This window comes from Homarus americanus, unplaced genomic scaffold, assembly GCF_018991925.1.
Source record: "Homarus americanus isolate GMGI-L3 unplaced genomic scaffold, GMGI_Hamer_2.0 scaffold36791, whole genome shotgun sequence".
NCBI classification, from domain to species: Eukaryota; Metazoa; Arthropoda; class Malacostraca; order Decapoda; family Nephropidae; genus Homarus; species Homarus americanus.
In genome coordinates, this window is record NW_024741379.1 from 113,206 (window position 1) to 121,021 (window position 7,816).

The following is a 7,816-nucleotide window of genomic DNA, read 5'->3' on the forward strand; positions in this document are numbered from 1 at the left end:
TTAGGCCTGACGACCATTTAAGGGTACCGCACAAAAAGAATGAAGGAGAAGGGGCTCTATGCATATGGCACTTCCATCTTCTCTCACCAAATAGAATATGAAAAGTATACGCCCATCCAACAATATATGAAGTGCTACAAATACAATGACCACATGATCAAGAACTGCCCCTTGCAAGGGGTCATATTGCAAGGGCGCGCATTTTTCATATCCTACACCACCCTTATCTTACTTACTTCTCTTGTTCTAGTTCTTACTCTTACTCAGTTCCTTCACATGTTCCTTTTACTTACTTCATTGGTTATTGCATAACCTTAGTTCTATTTGGTAGCATGAACGAGGGTCTAGGCACATGGGTATGGTAATTCTGGTTTCAAGTCACTTGGACGGATATAAAGGTAAAATACTGTGGGAGAAATGAATACTCCTAAAATACTCTAAGAACAAGTTTATTAATATGAAATCAAAGGGGAAAAGAGATATTATTTATATATAACTACCAGGCTCAACTCCTGGGCTTATTGCAAACTCAGTATTTTCTTCTTTACTTATTTTTACTCAACAGCAATTACTCAGATATTACACTCTTACTGCACCCAACCTTACTGGTGTTACATTACATTACCTAGCAGGACCGGTTCCTTGGCTCTACTCACAATGTATAGTACATGGCACTCCTTATAGATTACTTTACTGCCACTCCAAGTGGGTACTTCTACTTCACCCACATCTTCTAGTGGTACATCTCATTACAGCTACAAGACTTTACTCCTAATCCCAAGTGGACAAATTTACTTCTCACACATTACACGGTATTTTACACAACTTATTGACTGTTGGTAGTGCATATGAGGTGCACTCACAACATACACATTAATACTGTAACCAGCAAGTACATGGGTCCACTACCCAACATGGGACAATTATTTCCAACTAATTATCCCCAACATACATATTACAACACACTCTGTGGACATATAACTTCCAGGGAGCGTCCCAGGGTAGAACACTGGGGCTCACGACCGTTACTGTGATCGGTGGTAGCCAGACACATGGCGAGTCTGGGTTCTGGCTCCACAAGGCAGTGGAGCAGATTAATAATGCCGCATCAGTGCCATCGTTTCATATATTGATCCCTGCTGGGTATCTACTGAATCCGGGGCAGTTGTTGAGTGATCCAAGAGTCACAATTGGATCTGGGGACAGATGGGAGAGCATCCGTCAGGGGACGGAAGCATGAACAACACAAACAAATCTGTTGTCTGGAAACGACAAACATTTACTTTATATTACTTCTTACACTGGGTGAATGACAATTCAACTGTTGAAGCATGAACACTGATGAACACTGATATTCACTACAATTGACTGAATCAAACTGAATGGCTAGGGAACACATGAACATACCTGAGGACAGACGGGAGAGCATACGTCAGGGGACGCTCTGTCTCCCTTACCCGTGGTATATATACCCCTGAGTTGCCAGCAATCGCTACTCACTCAATGACAGAGATTACAAACAACTCAACAGTTACTCATTCAAGGATGACCCTCGGTTGACAAAGGTCTGGCGAATTACTCAATTTGATTTACACAGACTAATCCAAGATTGAGCTTGCAGGAAAAAGTGGAATAAACAACGTATTGACAACTGTCTTCACAAAGGCGGGCCTTACAGAGGGATCACAAGTGTAAGCGTCGATGGGGAAAAACACGTCTTCTCAGGGAAGGCTAACCAGCTATCCTCTCATGTTTTGCAGTCGTGGAGTTTAATAAGAATCATTAGTTAAAAACAGACTAGCAGTCAATGTGACCATGACAATATGCTCCAAGTGTTCATCTGTTCAACACTTCTACAAAGACTGCCGTGAACCTCCCATTGGGGATTGCCCGTGCCACTTATGTTATTTGGACTAAAAATGAAGTATATATGGTACCTCGTGTTTCATACCAGCTGGATTTGGTAAAATGCTACTCCCACCACATGAGTGGCACGGGGAAGTTCATGGTGCCATCAGCTCGATGAACAGGCTTAGTGTGAAATATAACAGTCTAGGATTGCTTTTAGTGGCATGGTTGGTGGCGTTCCCTGGTCACAGGCACTAGGTCGAGGGTTCGAGTCCTGGTTGGTGAGGTCGTTGATTTTATATATATATATATATATATATATATATATATATATATATATATATATATATATATATATATATATATATATATATATATATATATATATATATATATATATATATATATATAAATATATATGTGTTAGTGGAAGGGAGAAAAAGAGAAGAGTAGACAGAAATGCTGCGTTTAGCACATTGCAGGTGTGAGGTGCAGTTTCTTGGAACAATTTTTTTAAGGGGGTCGTATGCATGTTTTTCTCAGCGCATGAGGACAGTGCTGTTTTTTTTTAGGGGGGTCGATTGTAATATTCAGAAACTTCAGTGTAATTTCAAACGCCGTGCCATTGGCGATACTGAGTTTTCAAGGTCGTCTGAGGGAAGAGAGCGCTCCTGCACGTAGTGAGAGGTTTTGGAACTAGGCCTATACGATATTGAATGTAGTTGCCGAATTAATGATGATGCTATTCATGAAGTTAAGGGACTATTATTAAATTTGAAATTATTATAGATCGTTTATCAGTCTGAATAATGCTATGGGTGTCCCAAGAAAGTTATTGGTTAGGCGGAAAAATGTCACGTAGGCCTAAGCTAACGCCTTGGGGAGACGCGAGGCTGGCTGGCTCTCAGTCACGCGAAAGCGATCGGACCAACAGGACGTCCCTGCGCGTCCATCCACAGAGTCACGTGGTCTAGTCACCTGTGTTGCGCTATTGCAGTATAACAAGTAAGTCTCATTCTATCTCAGATAGGGGTTAGATAGGGCAGTGATAAAGTTATTAAGAGCTAACAGTGAGTTAATTTCAGGGTTTTCGTCAGAACACACCTGACTGCGAGAAATTGACTGCTAGAGATTGACTGCGAGAGACTGACTGCCGTTGATGATTAGCGATTGTCGCAGTTGGAACGATCAGTGCAGGCTTGTCACTGGTCAGCGGGGATATCAAGGGATCTCTTGAGTGAACAAGTGCTCCCGCCAACTACACGGGACCAGCATCAGCATTGGGTGATCAGTTCTTCCCACGTGGGCGCACAGCACCACGTGTTTTCGGTCAGCTAGAAGTATTACCTACTGGCTAAGGGTCACCATCTGGCGTTCTCTCTTCCCACCCTTGGACGCACTGGGAGTACACTGAGGCTATCTGAGTAAATTAATGGTCACACACTGAGACCAGGAGTCTAGGGAATACCTAGAGGAACATTATATCTCCCTTATTACGGGTGTATGTTGAGTTGGGTGAAGCATGGTTCACGGGTATTGGTGGACCCAGTAACATCTCAATAATAGTGATAATATTTTGTGTGTAGTTAATACCATTTCTTTCAGTTACTGATATTATCTTGATGTGTGTAGTTTAATATTTCTCAAATAATTTTGATAGTATTGTTTTTTTAATGCTTGTGTCACTAATTGAAACCAGAGTGATACTGTGATTTAGTTCCTTTAATGCATTTAATTTTTCTTTATAATTCCGACCTCAGATATAACCTTTGTTCCCCAGAGTAGTGTTTAAGTTAGGTTAGGAAGTGTGCATCTGTTGGTGTAACATAATTCTATTGAGTGCCCTTTAGGCCTATTCAGGGTGGAATTAATAATTTCTTATTTTTGTGCCATTTCCGCAGTGGTGGACATTATTTTGTGAAAACCCTTAAGGCCTGTTTCATGTGTGCAATCAACATTTCTTAATACTTTAAATTTATTGTTGTCTAATGAGGCATTGTCTGAGTTTCTAATAATTGCTATATCATGTATAACTTTTACTCCCCAGAGTAGTGTTTTAAGTTCAGGTTAAGAGGTGCGCATATGTTGGTGTACCATTATTTGATTGTGTCTGTAGTGTTGGAGGGAATATAAGTGTCAAAATTTTACAGTGTGTCTCATTCATCCCAGTCACAGACGCTATCCTTCCACGGGTCACGGACAATTCATTTTGTTTAGTAAATTTAAGTGTTCTTGTGCTGGTTCGGGATTTTTCTCAAAGGGGCGCTTCCACTGCAATTACCATCTAATAATCTTTAATAAACGGCAAGTCAAGTGAGAAATTAAGATCCAGTAAATTCCGACCGGTTACAAATGGTAGCAGAGCGTAGTTATTTTTAATGTCGTGACTGATAGTTCTGTGGTTGGGATAATGAACGCCATCATGTGTTGGTTAGTAATGGTAGGGATTGAACTCGCACTGATGCTCATCCTTGTGCCCGGATTGAGTTGGTTAGGCTTGACAGTAGAGATGTGTATGAGGAGGAAGAGAGACAGCCACGAGACCTTGGTACAGCTGAGAGAGGAGTTCGGGGACCTAAAGAGGGATTATCAAGCACGGGTAAACAGGTTCAAGTGGGAGTTTCAGGCACACATTCAACGGTTCAGGGAGGAAACAAGGGGGTGAATGTCAGGCACACGTCCAGCAGTCAAGGAAGTGTCTGGTCCAAGTGGGAAAATACAGGGGTACGTAAGTAGTTCAGAGAGGTCGATCGAGCCCTCCAGCTGAGAGACGAAGTCGACCGATTACAGTTTGGGTGTGCATGGTAATGAGAAAATGCAGGTTGTCAAGGGTGAGTTGGAGGAGTCGTGAGTAGGGCAGAGGGGATTGGAGAGATGGTTAGGTCAGAGATGTGCGTTGAGTAGTGGTTGCTGTCATGAGCGGGATTGAGAGTACGGTTGTAATGTCCAGGGCCTCACTAATATGGACTGGTACATTGTCAGAGGGCTGGTCTGCCAGCAGGAGGTTCGGAGACGTGGATTGAGTCGATCGTTGAGGACGTGAGAGCGTTCGTGTGGACTGAGTATTTATTTTGACACTGGTTCCTCTTAGTTCAAGGGCCAGGCAAAAGGAGAGCATGTTTGAGTTGGACTGAGTATTGTTTTGACACTGGTTCCTCTTAGTTCAAGGGCCAGGCAAAAGGATAGCATGTTTGAGTTGGACTGAGTATTGTTTTGACATTGGTTCCTCTTAGTTCAAGGGCCAGGCAAAGGAGAGCATGTTTGTTTCGGACTGGGTATTAATTTTGACATTGGTTCTCTAGTTTAAGGGCCAGGCAAAAAGGGAGCATGCTGTTCTGGTTGATTTTGAGTTGGGCTAGGCAAGAAATGGGGTTGCTGGCTGCGAGTGGAATAGTACAGAGTTGAAGGTGGTTTCTAAGTTGTTCTCTCAGCACATGAGGGCAATGCTGTTTTCTTAGGGGGGTCGAGTGTTAGCGGGAGAAAGAAAGAGAAGAGTAGACAGAAATGCTGCGTTTAGCACGTAGCAGGTGTGAGGTGCAGTTTCTTAGAACAATTTTTTTAGGGGGGTCGTATGCATGTTTTTCTCAGCACATATATATATAGATATATATACACATATATATATATATACATATATATATATATATATATATATATATATATATATATATATATATATATATATATATATATATATATATATATAGTTTCATGTAAATCCACAATGAAAATGTGGATAAGATAGCCTTGATAAATCTATCAAAATGGTTACTTGTACCTAGCCTTGAATAAAGCATTTAAGTTAAGGTACCTCGTTGTTTCCATTTTCCCGTGTGATTTTATCATATATATATATATATATATATATATATATATATATATATATATATATATATATATATATATATATATATATATATATATATATATATATATATATATATATATATATGTTGATATCATAAGAAAAATTTTCATGTTTGTAATTCACATCTTCAGGGGTGAAGATGTGAATTACACGAAAGCCCTTGGGAACTTCGTGTTTTCTTCTTTCCTTGTGGTTATCAGCATATACCTAGATCACACGCACCTACAGTGATTTACTTGCATGCATATATATATATATATATATATAGAAAATCGTTGCAATATACAGAACTAAAAGTTATCTTTGTTCCCGCCCACGCAATTACTTCATGGTTATTCAACGCTGAATGAGATTTTGTAAATGTAGTTTTTTCCTTGCAATTGTATTTTTAAAGTGAATAATACGATAAATATAACAAAAAATCAAATCTGCAAACCGATTATTTTCAACAGATAATGTTGAATGTTGGTATACAATACTGGTGATTGTCATTAACTTTTTTTTTATATTTGCCTATTTACAGCATCTAATTATATATTATACAAGATGACAATTTGTACTTACTCAATGAAGTACAGTATCACTTCCTGGGTTCGAACAGAGCAAATTATATGGCACTTTTACTCCAACACCAAATCTTTCTATGTCCTCATTACCACTACCTTTGATTTAGATAATTTAACAAAAGGTTTCACTTTTAACATTTATTGCAATTATGGTGCATGAATTTTCATTAACATTATGGTTTAGCCATTCAACTGTATCAGATTGTCACAAATATTTTCCCACGCGGACGCACACCCTTCACCCACTATTACACAAACATACTGAGGGAATCAAGAATCGGAACTGGCAAGACAACTAGTGGTAAACACTTCAATGGTCGTTTAACCACCTGCGCCATTTCAACATATTTATGTAATTACATCAAGCCATGCTATGTGGGTTAATGTATTTTACAACTTTTCCTATACTAATAGTAATAATAATACTAATAAATAACATTTAGTCAATTTGACCAAGGATTGCCTACAAAGCCATGAGATGCTTATTTCCAGTTGGGTACTTGGCCAACACCCGCAAATTATGATAGTACTGTAATTTTTTAACTAATACTTGCTGAATCAATGTGAATTTTTACAGCACAGTATAAAAATTTTACTGAATAAATATCACAAAATTCTTCTATTTACCTTCGATTTCTTTTACTACAAAATTCACTGAACAAAATGCTCACCGTCCTGCCTGTTACAACCAACTATATAGTACAGTGGTCCCTTGGTTAAGGAGCACAATTCGTTCCAGAAGGTTGCTCGTTAACCGAAACCATTGTTTCAATGGGTTTTTGGGTAATTGGTTCCAGCTCACCAAAAATTGCCTAAAATCAACAAAAAAGGTAGTAAAGTACACTTACTTTGAGGTGTGTATGTAGAAGGCTCCTGGATGATGATGATGATGGGAATTAGAATGGGGGTGAAGGGAGAAGAGAAGGCATTGGGGTGGAGAAGCCACCCCATGGCACCATTTCACCCATAAAATTTTAGTTCTCTTGGTGTAATTCAAGATTATTTTCTTTAAATCAACACTGCAATGCATTATATATTGTCAATATGTAAAATAAATTTCAAATTGACCAATAATTTGCTTGGAAACACAGAAAAAAAGCATTTATGTTGGAGTCTGAAGCAAGATGTTACCTCCACTGAAAAGACACAAGAGACTGACGCCTGTATGGTGTGTTGACAGGCTGTTTGGCACGCAAAAAACTAGCTTCCTATACTTCAATTATGTTCAATAATTGTTAAAATTACTAAAAAATTTAATATAAAACTTTTAAAATTATTGAATATCACAAACTTCTTGATATTTACTAAAATCGTAAGGAATTTAAGCCCTAGAACCGATTACTGTATTGGCGGACTAATACTACAGCGAAAACATGTGGAGGGGTGTTCGTTAAAAACTTAGAGGGATCGCTCGTTAACCGAAGTTAAGAATCTTATGGAAGGTAATTCGTTAACCGAGGGATCACTGTACTGCACCACCATCTACCCCTTCATTTCATCCTTACTTTAACCCATCCCTGCCTCTTTAGTGCTT